This window comes from Onychostoma macrolepis, chromosome 05 (assembly GCF_012432095.1).
Source record: "Onychostoma macrolepis isolate SWU-2019 chromosome 05, ASM1243209v1, whole genome shotgun sequence".
NCBI classification, from domain to species: domain Eukaryota; kingdom Metazoa; phylum Chordata; class Actinopteri; order Cypriniformes; family Cyprinidae; genus Onychostoma; species Onychostoma macrolepis.
In genome coordinates, this window is record NC_081159.1 from 31077406 (window position 1) to 31091969 (window position 14564).

A 14564-nucleotide genomic window follows, 5' to 3' on the forward strand; every position below is an offset into this window, starting at 1 on the left:
ACTAGAAAGGTAGTATCCTCACAATTATATTCCTTCCTAGAGAAAAATTATATCTGTGAGGAATTCCAGTCAGGATTTAGATCGTATCATAGTACTGAGACTGCTCTCATTAGAGTTACAAATGACCTGCTTCTATCATCTGATCGTGGTTGTATCTCTTTATTAGTTCTACTGGATCTTAGCGCCATGCGTTCGACACTATCGACCACAACATTCTTTTGAATAGACTACAAAACTTTGTTGGCATTAGTGGAAGTGCCTTAGCATGGTTCAAATCGTACTTATCTGACCGCCATCAGTTCGTAGCATTGAATGAAGAGGTATCATATCGATCACAAGTGCAGTATGGAGTACCTCAAGGCTCAGTACTAGGGCCGTTACTTTTCACGCTCTATATGTACCCTTGGGAGATATTATCAGGAGACATGGTGTTAGCTTTCACTGTTATGCTGATGATACTCGGCTCTATATTTCTTCGCGGCCCGGTGAAACACACCAAATTGAGAAACTAACGGAATGCATAGTCGATATAAAAACTGGATGACGAGTAATTTTTACTGCTAAATTCTGAAAAACAGAGGTGTTAATTATCGGACCTAAAACCCCACATGTAACCTAGAACATTATCTAACACTTGACGGCTGCTCTGTCAATTCTTCTTCATCAGTCAGGAACCTAGGTGTGCTGTTTGATAGCAATCTGTCATTTGAAAGCCATGTTTCTAGCATCTGTAAAACTGCATTTTTCATCTCAAAAGCATATCTAAATTGCGACCAATGCTCTCAACGTCAAATGCAGAAATGTTAATTCATGCGTTTATGACCTCAAGGTTAGACTATTGTAATGCTTTATTGGGTGGTTGTTCTGCACGCTTGATCAACAAACTACAGTTAGTCCAAAATGCAGCAGCTAGAGTCCTTACTAGAACCAGGAAATATGACCATATTAGCCCGGTTCTGTCAACACTGCACTGGCTCCCTATCAAGCATCGGATAGATTTTAAAATCTTGTTAATTACTTATAAAGCCCTGCATGGTTTAGCTCCTCAGTACTTGAGCGAGCTCTTATCGCATTATAGTCCTCCACGTCCGCTGCGTTCTCAAAACTCCGGCCGCTTGATAATACCTAGAATATCAAAATCGACTGCGGGCGGCAGATCCTATTCCTATTTAGCACCCAAACTCTGGAACAGTCTACCTAACACTGTTCGGGAGGCAGACACACTCTGTCAGTTTAAATCTAGATTAAAGACCCATCTCTTTAGCCTGGCTTACACATAACACATTAATACGCTTCTATTATTCAAATCCGTTAAAGGATTGTTAGGCTGCATTAATTAGATCAACCGGAACCGGGAACACTCCCCATAACACACGATGTACTCGTTACATCGTAAGTTGAATGGCATCTACGCTAATATTTGTCTGTTTCTTTCCTAGTCTGTTTCTCAGTCCGTATCCGGTCAGATGGTGGATCAGCACCAAGAGATGATGTCTACAGCCCTGATCGTCAGCGGAGACCAGGACACCCAGATGACCCCCAGAGATATATCCCCAGATATATCAACCAAAAATAACAAAATAACTAAAATATAATAAAATACCTAACTACATAATACTACTATTGTTAGAAATTGCAACAAAATTAAAATAGAAATATAAACTTTTGAACTGCGGGTTTCGTCTGGTCAGAGGAGAACTGGCCCCCCGACTGAGCCTGGTTTCTCCCAAGGTTTTTTTTTCTCCATTCTGTCACAGAGGGAGTTTTGGTTCCTTGCCGCTGTCGCCTCTGGCTTGCTCAGTTGGGGACACTTAATTTCTAGCGATTATCGCCGATTTGATTGCACAGATACTATTTAAACTAAACTGAGCTAGACAATGACATCTCTGAATTCAATAATGAAATGCCTTTAACTGAAAATTGAGTGTTTAATCTTATCATTATACATTACTGACACTCTATCCTCCAATTTGATACTGTTAAGTGCTTTGACACAATCTGTATTGTTAAAAGCGCTATATAAATAAAGGTGACTTGACTTGACTTGACTTGAGATGGATTCATAACAATCTGAGATTTAATACAAGCGATTTTGTTTATAAAGAAGCTTCTTCTTCAAAACTTCTCATAAAGCTCTGGGCTATGATCAACACCGATCCCAGACGGATGATTTAATATAGAATTAATGGTAGAAAACAAAAGCTTTGGACAGTGAGAATTTTGAGAAATCAGATTAGAAAAAAATAGTTAGACCTTTGCAAGGCAACTGCCTCTTGAAATTTGACCAGATAATTTTGCAATAACTGATAAGAGACTTGTAATTTGTCCTTTCTCCATTTTCTTTCTACCCTTCTACACTCCTTCCTTAGAACATAAACTTTTTCTATTAATCCAAGGCTGTTTTCTAGATTTTAACTTCCTGACCTTGAGGGGGGAAATTTTATTTAAAATCCCAGTACATGATGTATTAAAACTATCGACCAAACCATCCACATCAGAAAACTGTGCTTTGACACCTGCTGAGAGTTCTGCAAAAACCTTTGTAAACTGTACAGCAGTAGAAGAGTTTATAACTCTAGACAGATATGTAGAAGGCCTGCTTTCAGATTTTAAGACAGCAATAGAACAATCAAATATTATTGGCAGGTGATCAGACAAACCAGCATCACGGACCTCCATGTTTGTTATAGGAAAACCTGATGACATAACAAGGTCAAGTGTGTGGCCCTGCATATGTGTAGGACCAGAAATAAATTGTGTAAAGTTGAAAGAGTCTAAAAGTTGAGTGAATTTAAAGAAAATTATCAGCTTTTGTGGCCAAGAAAGACAAAAAATCTGAGAACTCTGTTAAAAAATCCTTTTTGTATTTTGGCGCTCTGTAAATCAAGACACAAAGCAAAGGTTCCGATAAATCCACTTCACAAACTAAAGCCTCAAAACTGGAATAAACATCTATAGGAAGAGGCCTGCATGAAAACAAGTTCTTAAACCCCCCACCCCAACTAAAAGTTCTAGGGCAGCTGAGATAATTGCAGTTTGTAGGGCAGAGTTCAGATAGAGAAGTTCGATCCTCTGGTGCAAGCCATGTTTCAGTAATGAACAGAAAATTATTTATTTGAAAGTTATTTGATGAGAAAAAGTCATTCAACAGAAAAGTTTTGTTCGTAATAGATCTGGCATTTATCAAAGCTATTTTAAGTGGCATCGCGTTCTTTTCCAGTAAAGAGGAGTCATGACAGGCAGTCTTAGATCAGGAATGAAGAGAATTCAAATTAACACCTCACTGTAATTGTTTCTGACGCGAGGCATACCGCTTTGTAGACCATATAACAGGTATCGGTCCAGGATTGACAGTGGAAGCTGGACAACTTGACCGTGAACCCCGGTGAATATATCTCAAATGACGAAGGATTCCCAACTCAACGCATCATAAATAAGTGCTTGGCGTTAGGCGAGACAAGGGTTGACAGTTCAAACGCTTGAGTTCTGAAGCAGTGAAGTTGACTAACACACAGCTACAAGCCGGTGGTGAAGACATATCAAAGGGTTAACGTACACTATTCCAAATGACGAAACAGGATGCAACGATTATCCACTCAGGCAGGTGCCAAGCACGAAACAAATCCGACGATAATCGACAGTAAAAATCTCAGCGTACATGGGACCACAATATTAAATCTCTGGGGTCGACTGTCTCGCCGGCGAGACAAGCTAATTTCTTTCTTATCAGTGCAAAAGACACTAAAAATACTCCATCGATTTTGGTCATACAGATAAGTGTTATACATCAATTGAAACTTTGAAGTGTCTATTTTTTTTTCGGGTACACTCACAATAAAAACAAAATGTTGTGGTTTTGAAAAATAAAGAAAACAAACAGGCTGCGCTCTCTGTCTTCATCTCAGCGAACTGCTTTTAGAAACGCGTCACTAAAACTGTAACTCAGCAAATACTCAACACAGAGACATGGGAGTTATATCTATAGAAAGACTGACGTGTCTACTTTTGTATAAAGTAAGTCATATTGAATACAAATATTATGTGATAAAGTAATCCGTATGAAACCAACACGATGTTCAGTCTTTCCCGTCTAACTCATTATCTCTAATGCAATCCCGCTCCCTCGCGGCTCGTGCCGTTCATATGTAAATAGCCACGTGAGACGCGTGCGCATGTAAACGCCCAACGCAAACAAAGAGTGAGGAGATTGTTCACTGTTCACTGTTCTACTGTTCGTTTCTGGAAGAAGATGCACTGAGTAAAGGCAGGATTTCTCTCAAAAGAAGAACAAGATTTAATCCAGTAGAGGAGATAAATCTGATGAGTAAGTAATGTTTCTTTTTTGCATTAGTTAACGTGTTATTGTGACATAAACTTGAACACATTTACTAGTTGAGTTGTTCCCAAACTACAACATGATGAATGCTACACATCTAAGAATGTTTAGACCATGTTTATTATTAACTGGGGAACAGGAGACTTCCTTGGGCATAACAGGGGATCTGCAGCTCTTGCTTGACTCTGGTCAGGGCCTGAAGCCTGCACTGCACTCTGGTAAGGGGCTGGAGCCTGCACTGGAGCGAACTCTGGGGCTGGAGCCGACACTGGAGTGAGCTCTGGGGCTGGAGCTGATTCAGAGGTGAGAATGAGGGCTGCTAACAGTCTTTTTTTCCTTATCCTCCTCATTTGTTCGGGGGTGAATGGGCCGGTCGGCGGGCTTGACTTAGTGGCGGCCAGCGGACTTGATTCAGCGGTGGACGGCGGGCTTGACTGGGGAACGTCTGATGGCAGCAAGCTGGTTCTGACTCGGGGCAGGACACTCTCCAGACACCAGAGGATCCCTTCCCTCCAGCATAGTCCCTTGGTGTCTGGGAGGTCCACAGGGCAATGGTAGTTGGCCCCGTGCCAGAACAGCGAGTTGATGGTGGCATCATCTAATGCCGTCGCTGCGGCGAGCCCGCAGAACTCCCAGGCATATTCGAGGAAGGAGAGATCGCTACGGGCTAGGGCAATGACACGTGCGGCGGTTTCCATGCCGCGGGGAGAAACAAAACAAAAGAAAGGAAACAAAAGAACTTTCAAATCCGGAAAACAAACACGGGGAGAGGGGGTGTCGCTTACTTTTCAGTATTGGTCTGCTGTTCTGTCACGATTCATTCTGGGAGCAACGAGGAGCAAGGAGACGAGGAGTCGCTGGGGATGCTGAACATAGAATTTAATAAACAAAAACGCAGGGATACAGACATGGAAACTCAGGGATGACATATAATGACGTTCAATAGCGGACGAAGAACTCAGAACAGAACACTCCTTAAATATACAACTCAATAAGGGGAAGACGAGACACACCTGGAATCAAATATAACACAATCAGTGAACAGGAACAGGAAGACCATATATGGGCATGGGAAAACACGAGGGAAAATTAGTTCAAAACACAAAGAATAGTCCAAAGTGTGACATCAATCCACAGTGTAACAAAGTGCCGTGATAATCTTGAAACGCTAGCCGAGTTGTTTTATCCCAGAAGTAACTTCAAGCAAGCGCAATCAAACGAACGAAAATATAATAAAATTAGATTGGTGAGTCTTAGCCGGTTTAAAACAAGTTTAAACATATAAAAATATATAAAAACCGGAGAGCAGCGGCAGACATACACGCACAGCGTTCACTCAAACCAGAAGTTCCAACTTAGTTTACAATAGTAAAACTTTATTTTGGGGGAAAAAATCCAATATTAGTTAACTGTGAACCTTAATGTAGGGTTAACCATTTATTCATGAATTATAAATGTTAATAACTATGGATGTGCCCGAAGCCGAATACCTTATATGGAAAGGCACGGATAATGGCTTCAAAACAAATAACGAATTTATCCGAGTAACAGAAAAAAATATTCGGCAGACACAAACACATGTTTGCTGGAACAGCACTACATTAGTGAGGTCTGCAGTTGTTAAGATTTGTGCAATAATAATGGCTAGTACTGCTCTGATAGCGTTTGACAGTTTCATACAGATAATATCATGGTAATCATTGCGTTTGTCTAACGAATGTGGTCTCCTCAGCAATAAACTAAAACTAAAAGCGCTCCTTTTTTGATTGCTGGCTGTAAGTACTGGCGAAGCAGTGTTGCCAGATATTGCTGCAAAAAAAAAACACAACCAATCTCCTGAAGAATGCACCAAAATAAGTTTAAATCTTGTATTTTGCAAATAGGATACAGAATATCAAAACTCAACCTTCATCTTCCCACTTTATTAATGCCCTAATTACTTTATTAACGCTGTTACATTAAGTATTAAAACAAGTCCAGCGACGCTTATAATAACTAGATCTGGCAATCTGGCAATATGGCGAAGCGGAGTGGAGGCTGTACTTGGGCCAAGCTCCTTCACTCCTGCGTTTGCTGCGAGTCAGCCACATTAATTTATTCAGCGACGTGATTTAAAAAATAATTAATTTATATGTTTTCAAATTTTATTTTTGAACATTAAACATTTACGGAGGTCTGGACCTCATTGCTGGCTATGGGCCTGGATGTGTAAAGTGAATGAGTGTAAATTATAGCCTATATGAATGAAATGAGCGCAAATTGCGTTGGGCATGCGCGTCTTAGAGTTATATCTACTCGACAAAAATATCCTAAAAACGGTCCTAACTTCAAACCTTTTCGAAATCCCTGTAAAAACGCATTACATTAGCCCTTTTCGTGAATGGCATTACATTTAATTATACAAGACGAAGAAAAGCGATGTATGATCAAGGCTTTTGGAGGGTCCAAATGATTTGTTGCGCTCTGTTGATAAACTCATAAATGATCACAGACTCCCGCAACACATGATCTAAGTTAGTTCAAGCTAGCTTTATTGTCATTCTGCTATGAGTAGGCTACTGAACACTTTATTTCCATATCTATGATTTTTTTTTTTTTTTCTTTCTTTCTTTCAGCTTCTTTTTTTTTCTACTAGTGCTCTTATTTAAGATTGTGGATGTTTGTCTCTTGTCAAATTTGTACACAAAGTTTCACTGGAAAATAAGAAGAATAAAGTTATTTTTATTTTTTGATAAAGTTTTAAATAGAAGATATTTACAAAGTTAGAATTTTTATTAAAAAAAAAGGAATGCTTTCTTTAGTTATACAAGGCATATTTGTTAAATGAAAATTACGAATCGAACACATTTTCATTTAAAATGGTATTTTCATGTAATTTGACAAACTTCCGGTTTAAGCCACGCCCACTTCCAGATCTATCCGAATACAGATACAGATACAAATAATTTTGAGATTGTCACAGATACAGATGAAGAGTTCAGATGCAAAAGCCTCTAAGTGCCATCTGAAATTTTCTTCTAAAATTAACATTTTTCTCAGGCTCCTATGTTTATGTTCTGTTATTTCACTTTAATGGCAAAGAAAATAACCTATTCATTGCCATTAAAGCAAAATTACTGAACCTTCACATAGGAGCCTGAGAAAAATTTAAATGTATAAGAAAATTTCAAATGGCACTTAGAGGCTTTTGCATCTGAACTCTTCAGATACAGATACAAATAATGGCTCCGCTGCACACCCCTATTAATAACCTTTGAAAGTGAACCTTAATGCAACGAGAACACCTGTGAACCATTTATTAGTGGGTTATTAATGTTGATAACCTGTGAAAGTGAACATTAATGTAGGGAACAGAAGTTAACCATTTATTAATGAATTATAAGCATTAGAAAACGTCTCTGATCTCCATTACATGAATGTGCTGAGAAATACAATTTCTCAGATACTCAGAAGAACAGAAAAATCCCTCTACAGGCAGTAATAAACTTATTTATTTATTAATTTATTTTAATTATAGTTTCATTTTTATTATTATTTTACTTCTAAAAACTGCATATAAATATTATATATATATATATATATATATATATATATATATATATATATATATATATATATATATATATATATATATATATATATTTTTTTTTTTTTTTTTTTTTTTTGGCAACAACAAAATCTTTGCAAAAAATATTGTAGCATCTGGGTGACCACAACAAGACTATGCCACCTGTCGATGCTCCCTGATGAATCTGTATACTCAAAACTGTATACTCAAACTGTATAATCAAGCCTCTCAGTGCTTCTGCCCGTTTGAGGTGAGAACAAAGGGGGAAACCGGCTCCACATGAAGGCTATAGAAACTAGCAAACATGTTGGGGGTCGCCCAGCCCGCAGCTTTACAAATATCTGCCAGCAAGGCGCCACAAGCAAGCGCCCAGGAGGATGCAACACTCCTAGTAGAGTGAGCTCTCAACCTGAACGTGCAGGGCACACCCTGTGCCTTATAAGCTATCCAGTGGGCCTTCCTCTGCTTAGAGACGGCATTCCCCTTCTGCCGGCCTCCGTGACAGACAAAGAGCTGGTCTGAGGTCCTGAAGCTTTGTGTCCTGTCGACGTAGCATCTCACTGCTCGGATGGGACAAAGCAAATCTAGGGCTGGGTCTGCCTCCTTCAGGGGCAGCGCTTACAGGCTCACCTCCTGATCCCTGAAGGGAGTGGTGGGAACCTTGGGCACATAGCCGGGCCGGGGCCTTAGGATTACCTGGGAGTCAGCCGGCCCAAACTCAAGGCATGATTCGTCGACTGAAAATGGGCACAGGTCCCATACCCTCTTGATGGAGGCCAATGCAAGCAGGGGTAGAGTCTTCATTGAAAGGAACTTCAGCTCGGATGTCTGCAAAGGCTCAAATGGGCCCTGCTGTAGTGCTCTGAGCACTAGAGACAGGTCCCAAGAGGGTATAGAGGGGGGCCGTGGAGGATTTAGCCTTCTCGCCCTCCCCAATGGAACCTGATGACCAGTTCATGCTTCCCCACCAACCTCTCTTCCACGGGATCGTGGTTGGCAGCAATTGCAGCCACATAGACTTTAAGGGTGGAGGGAGACAACCTTCGCTCCAACCCCTGCTGCAGAAAGGACAGCACGACTCTGATCAGACATTTCTGGGGGTCTTCTCGGTGAGAAGAGCACCATTTGATGAACAGGTTCCACTTCAAGGCATAAGCGTTTCTCATAGACGGTGCTGGTGTCAACTACCTCTTGGGGTAGGTCACCTAGAACCTCCGCTTCCTTTCCAGGGACCAGACATTAAGTTTCCAGAAGTCTGGACACAGGTGCCAGAGGGTGTCCCGTCTCTGAGTCAGAAGGTTATTCCTCAGAGGAATCTGCCAAGGAGGGGCTGTCACAAGGAGCATCAGTTCTGGGAACCAAGTCCGAGTGGGCCAGTAAGGCGCCACGAGCAGGACCTGCTCCTCGTCGTCCCTGATCTTTCACAGTGTCTGTGCGAGAAGGCTTACTGGGGGAAATGCATACTTGCGAAGGCCCCACGGCCAGCTGTGTGCCAGTGCGTCCGTGCCGAGTGTTCCCTTGGTCAGGGAGTAAAACAACTGGCAGTGAGAGGTCTCACTGAGAGACTCTCAGATAAGCTCAGTGAGAGATGTAAACAGGTCTACCTGAGCAACTCTGAAACGTCTCCAAATCAGCTGGATCATCTGGGAGGGATTGTCCATTCTCTGGGGAGTGCAGCTCATCACAGCTCATCGGCTGCCCGGCAATGTTCCCTCTATTTTTTTTTTTCTTGCTGAGCATAACTATTGGGCGGACATTTCGGGCACCTGAGCAAAAACATTCTTTATACCAGACCTGTACAGCGCGCACACAAAAAAGTGTGTAACTTTTGACTTTAATGTGTTATTTATATTTGATTTGACCCTTGATGCAACTAAATTATGTACATTTTAGGTTACCTGAGAAAACATTTTTTTACAGTATAATACACTGCCGTTCAAAGGTTTCGGGATCAATAAAGTTTTTTAAAGAAGTGTCTTATGCTCATCCAGGCTGTAGCCTATCTTTTTGATAAAAAAAATACTGAATATTATTTCACAAAATAATATTTTGAAATATTATTGCAATTTAAAATAAACAGTTTATATTTGAATGTACTTTAAAATATAATTAATTCCTGTGAAGCAAAGCTGAATTTTCAGCATAATTACTCCAGTCTTCAGTGTCACGTGATAATTCAGAAATCATTCTAATATGCTGGTTTTTAATCAATGTTGGAAAGAGTTGTAGTGCTTAATATTTTTTGGGACCTGTGATATTTTGTAAAAAAATTTTTTCTAAAGGACAGTCACAGCCAACATGTCCATGTGGGGCACATGGGATTTATCTGGGCTATATGGGCATCAACTGGGCATGGGCTCAGAGTGGGCACATTGATGGGCTGAATGTGGGCCCCAGCTTGGATAAAGTTGTGGGACCCAGTTAGGTTGCCCATTATTGTTTACTTGTGGGTCCCATATGGGCCACATTTGGGCTATATTAGGATATATTTATAGTTACATAAATTATTTTGTTTTTTTTTGTTTTTTTGTTTTTTGCCCAAGCATTGTAATTCGTTCGCTGTTACTGCCGTTCAGTCAAATGGCTTTCCCAACTCATTTTTGCCTGTGCGCGGCACATTATTTCTTCTGCCCGGCTGCGCTCGCAGCTTAGAAGGAACATTGCTGCCCGGTTGTGCAAGGTATGAGGACATTCCTCAGGTGGAGAGAGTGGTTGCGGTGCACTTGTGCTCGCAAAACGCGTGCCATGCAGCCACGCAGCACGCTGTCGAGGGCTTTGCCCAGCAGTTCTCGGTAGTGCAGAAGCAGACCGAGGCGATCCAGCACATCCTTCCCCCGGCAGAATGCTCCATCAGCCACCGCTGCCCCGAGGGCCAAGCCTCAGTCTGCTCGTCGCCGTGGGCACCCTCCTGCGTCCTCCAGAGCTGCTCTGCCCTGTGCTGAATCAACACCTAGGCCGGCGTGCCGAGCCTCTCGCAGGAGTGTGGCGCCCCCCACATCCCAGCCAGCTCCCAAGTCATCCAGGAAGTCAACAAAGCGGCCCTGAAACGGGCAACCCGGAGATGTGGGATTTTGCTCTTTTCCAGGAAACGACGAGGACAGCGTCGCTCCTTCCCCCGGAGGAGGGCCGAGCGGAGAATCCCTTGTTTATCTTTGTTTCTGTTCAGCGGTACCCACCTTCTCAAAGAAAGACCAATTTCCTTTTCCTCCGGGTTCTCAGGCTCACGGGCTGACAGTGTGCAAAGCACTGCCTCCTCACTCTCGCCAGCGACCCATCGTGCCAGCGGCCAAGAGAGTGCAGTTGGGGGGCGCAGTGCCTCCCCACGCTCCTCTTGCCAGTCCCCCCAGGGACCTAGGGAGTTCTGTGAGGATGAGTCAGAACGCAGTGCCTTCTGTACCATCCAGCTCTACTCCCCTTCGTTGCACCACTGCGGGTACGTCGATTGTTCCTTTGGTGCCACTTGCACAGTATCTGGGGACGTGGCTTGCGCTGCCCAGCCCAACTCCTTGGCTCATTCGCACAATTCGACTCGGCTACGCGATTCAGTTCACCAGGCGACCTCCCAAGTTCAGTGGCATTCTTGAGACTTCAGTGGCAGTCCGAGATGCACCTGGCTTGCGCTAGGAGATTGCTGTCCTCCTGGCAAAGGATGCAATCGAGCCAGTTCCTCCAGCCGAAATGAGGCAGGGGTTTTACAGCCCCTACTTCATCATACCCAATAAAGTCGGTGGCCTTCGACCAATCCTGGATCTGCGAGTCTTGAATCGGGCCCTGCACAAGCTCCCGTTCAAGATGTTGATGCAGAAGCGCATTATCAAATGCATCCAGCCCGGGGATTGGTTTGCAGCAATCGACCTGAAGGACACTTACTTTCATGTCTCGATCCTTCCTCGACACAGACCATTCCTACAGTTTGCGTTCGAGGGTCGGGCATGGCAGTACAGGATCCTCCCCTTCGGTCTCTCCCTGTCCCTCACCGTGTCTTCACGAAGGTCGCAGAGGGCACCCTTGCCCCGTTACAGGAAGTGGGCTTCAGGATCCTCAATCTCGAAAACTGGCTCATTTTGGCCCGGTTGCGAAAACAGTTGCGCAATCACAGGGACCTGGTGCTCCGGCACCTCAGCCAGTTGGGGATTCGGGTCAACTGGGAAAAGAGCAAGCTCTCCCCTGTGCAGAGAATCTCTTTTCTCGGTGTGGAGTTAGACTCGATGAGTAAGACAGCACTTCTCGCACGGACGAGCGCCCAATCAGTGCTGGACTGCCTGAGTTCCTTCAGAGGCAGGACGGTGGTTCTGCTGAAATAGTTTCAGAGGCTCCTGGGGCATATGGCATCCGCAGCCACAGTCAAGCCGCTCGGGATGCTTCATATGAGACCACTTCAGCACTGATTGCACTCACGAGTCCCGAGATGGGCATGGCGCCACGGGACACATTGTGTGACCTTCTTACAATCGTGTCGCCACTCTTTCAGTCACTGGACGGACCTTGCTTTTCTACGGGCCGGGGTGCCCTTAGAACAAGTGTCCCGTCATGTTGTTGTCACGACAGATGCCTCCAGCATGGGCTGGGGCACTACATGCAACGGGCAGGCAGCCTCGGGCTCTGGACGGGGCCTCAACTGCTTTGGCACATCAACTGCCTAGAGCTGCTGGCAGTGCATCTGGCCTTGCTGCAGTTCCAGCCACTGCTATTAGGCAAGCATGTGTTGGTCCGTATGGACAACACTGCGGCTGTCTCGTACATCAACCATCAGGGAGGTCTACGATCACGCCGCATGTCACAGCTCGCCCGTCATCTCCTCCTCTGGAGCTCAAATCGCTGCTCACTGTCCACATTCCGGGGGAGCTCAATCATGCAGCCGACACATTCTCACAACAGATCACATTCCCCGGAGAATGGCAATTCTATCCCGAGACGATCCGGCTGATCTGGAGTCGATTCGGGGATGCTCAGGTAGGCCTGTTTGCTTCCCGCGAGTCCTCCCACTGCCAGCTGTATTTCTCTCTGACCGAGGCCCCGCTCGGCACAGACACACTGGCACACAGCTGGTCTCGGGCTCTACGCAAGTATGCGTTTCCCCCAGTGAGCCTGCTTGCACAGACACTGTGCAAGGTCAGGGAGGACGAGGAGCAGGTCCTGTTGGTTGCACTGTATTGGCCCACCTGAACCTGGTTTCCAGAACTCATGCTCCTCACAACAGCCCTTCCCTGGCCCATTCCTCTGAGGAAGGATCTCCTTTCTCAGGGGCTCGGCACTATATGGAACCCGTGTCCAGATTTGTGGAACCTCCATGTGTGGCTCCTGGATGGGACGTGGCAGACTTGAGTGGCCTGCCACAGGCTGTGGTAGAGACCATCACTCAGGCTAGAGCTCCTTCAATAACGCAAGCCTATGCACTGAAGTGGAGTCTGTTCGCGAACTGGTGTTCTTCTCACTGAGAAGACCCCCGAAGATGCACGATTGGAGTAGTGCTTTCTTTCCTGCAAGAGAGGTTGGAGTGTAGGCTGTCATCCTCCACCTTGAAAGTGTATGTGGCTGTTATCGCGGCCCATCACGATGCAGTGGACGGCCGGTCCCTGGGAAAGCACGATCTCATTGTGAGGTTCCTGAGGGGTGCCAGGAGGTTAACTCTCTGGGGTCGGCTGTCTCGCCGGCGAGACGAGCTCATTTTTTTTCTTATCATTGCGAAAGACACTAAAAATACTAAAAATAAATTTTGGTCATACAGATAAGTGTTATACATCAATTGAAACTTTGTAGTGTCTATTTTTTTTTTTTTTGATGATGAATGCTACGCATCTAAGGATGTTTAGACCATGTTTATTATTAATACTCTGTTCACAAATATATTTAATAGCGTGCTAAACAATAATAATTAGTTTCTCAGATATAAAATATCCTTTTTTATAGTACAAAGTACATCCTTTTATTGTACAAAGCATGCTTGAGTCTGTGGCTACAGAATCATATCATAGGCTACTATAAAATCATACATACTAGGCTATATGACTACAAAATCATAGCTTTGGTGCACGGCGCCTCTTTGGCAGACATCTGTAGAGCTGTGGGCACCGAATACCTTCATGAGATTTTACAGTCTTGAGCCAGTTTCTTCCCGTGTGTTGGGTAACAGGTAAGTGGCAGGAAGAGCTGGCCGGTGTCACGCTTCCTCCAGCACTCCCGGCAGTCAGACTGGGCGGAGCAGTCTGTACTGGGATAGGTGTCCATATGGATTGATTCCCTGCGGGTAATCCCATATGTGAATTCTTCCATGGTAAGGTTTCCCTTTCGGTAAACCCGTGTCTTCCCTTTGACAGAGCACTCTGTCAGGCTCTGCTGGCAGCACTCCTCCCTACTCCTAGGTAGGACCTGCCTCAGAGTTCCATTCTGTATGTAGTACTACCCCAGGGCTGGGTCAGTCCATATCAGTGTCTCCACATGTCACCTCCCTTCGGGCAGGATTTGGCCTCCGTAGCACCATTCTCCGGAAGGCTCACTTCCCCGTCGTTACTGCCAAGCTGTAACAACAAATAGGAAAGACTTGAAGCTATCTTTCTGAAGGTCGAAATCCCTTCTGTTAAGAAATTCTGTGGGGAAAGGAAGAGTGGCTTGGCTATCTCCAGCAGCGATGTACTCACCTGTGGTCACTGTGGGTACCAA

The 14564-nt window shown here is 44.2% G+C and overlaps 1 protein-coding gene across 5 annotated transcripts in view; it reads right to left on the minus strand.

Annotated features, from left to right (window-relative positions):
- LOC131540594 (serine/threonine-protein kinase PAK 3-like) overlaps window positions 1-14564 on the minus strand; it is a 411671-nt gene that overhangs the window by 292082 nt on the left and 105025 nt on the right. The window contains exon 1 of one of the 5 annotated variants that reach the window (XM_058775622.1): window positions 13984-14011. The exons of the other annotated variants lie outside the window; for them this stretch is intronic. The gene's annotated coding sequence lies outside the window, so the exon portion shown is untranslated. Of the gene's footprint in view, window positions 1-13983; window positions 14012-14564 lie in introns of those variants that run through there. 5 annotated transcript variants of the gene reach the window in all.